The following is a 1111-nucleotide window of genomic DNA, read 5'->3' on the forward strand; positions in this document are numbered from 1 at the left end:
GTGAGAATTTCTACCATACATAAAAGTACAGAGGTTTAAGGCGAAGGGAACTCCTGAATACAGTGGACTCTGAACCTCCCTTCTAGATATAGACACTGTGCTGACAATTTAAGTTATTCTAGGGGATGGAATTGGACCTACCACCTTCATTAGATAAGCATGACATTGGTTATTAATAAGGAAGTATTGAAATAATCATGGGAGTGGCATTGGCCTTAGCAACACTATTCTTATCAAACAGAGACAGTAACTGTTGTACGTTTATTTTGATAAGCTCGGTATCAAACCATGATTATTATTAATCTACATTCACATCGTATCGTCAGTACATATTAACTGCAGTTGCTTTGTGAGGCAACTGAAAATTGCCACATTCTGCACTAGTGAAGTTAGTCACTACACTATGTTTCATCATGTAGTCACTGATTCATAGGAAATCCTTGTGTCCTTGACCATCAGCTGACATCCACGCTGATTCATCATGTAGTCACTGATTCATAGGAAATCCTTGTGTCCTTGACCATCAGCTGACATCCACGCTGATTAAAATAAAGCAAATGGTTGCTAAATGGTCTGTTCATACACATTTTGAGTGGTCACAAAATTGATACGATGATATGAACCCACTTGAAATCAACCTATTTTTAAAAATATTTCTCTCTTGCTCCCTAAAATTTCCAGAAATTTTTTTTGAAACCAGCAGACAACTGATTTAGTTGTTCACTTTAATGGTTGTCATTCACACTTCATCTAGTCAAACAATATTTTGTCCATCCACCCTTTCATGTGGAATATTTTCTGTTGGCATAGTTTTATTTCTTTTGAAAATATTTGGGGACATGAATTAGAATTTTACATCTGGTCGACGTAAGGCCGTTAGAGATGTACTAGTGGTGAAATGGTGGGATGAACGGTGGTGGGAACAGAAGAACCTTGAGAAAAGCCACTGGCCTACTCCTTTTAAATTTCATTGTCAGGGATACTTTTTATGTGCTTGCTTTTTACCATTTCACCGCACCGAATGTTTTGGTTCTCTTGTTTTACCCTATATTTTTCCTGTGGTAAAATGTTGCCTTTTTTCTTTGAGGTGCTTAAAGTGATAACCCAAAAG

The sequence above is a fragment of the Bacillus rossius genome, chromosome 2 (assembly GCF_032445375.1).
Source record: "Bacillus rossius redtenbacheri isolate Brsri chromosome 2, Brsri_v3, whole genome shotgun sequence".
Lineage (NCBI taxonomy): Eukaryota > Metazoa > Arthropoda > Insecta > Phasmatodea > Bacillidae > Bacillus > Bacillus rossius.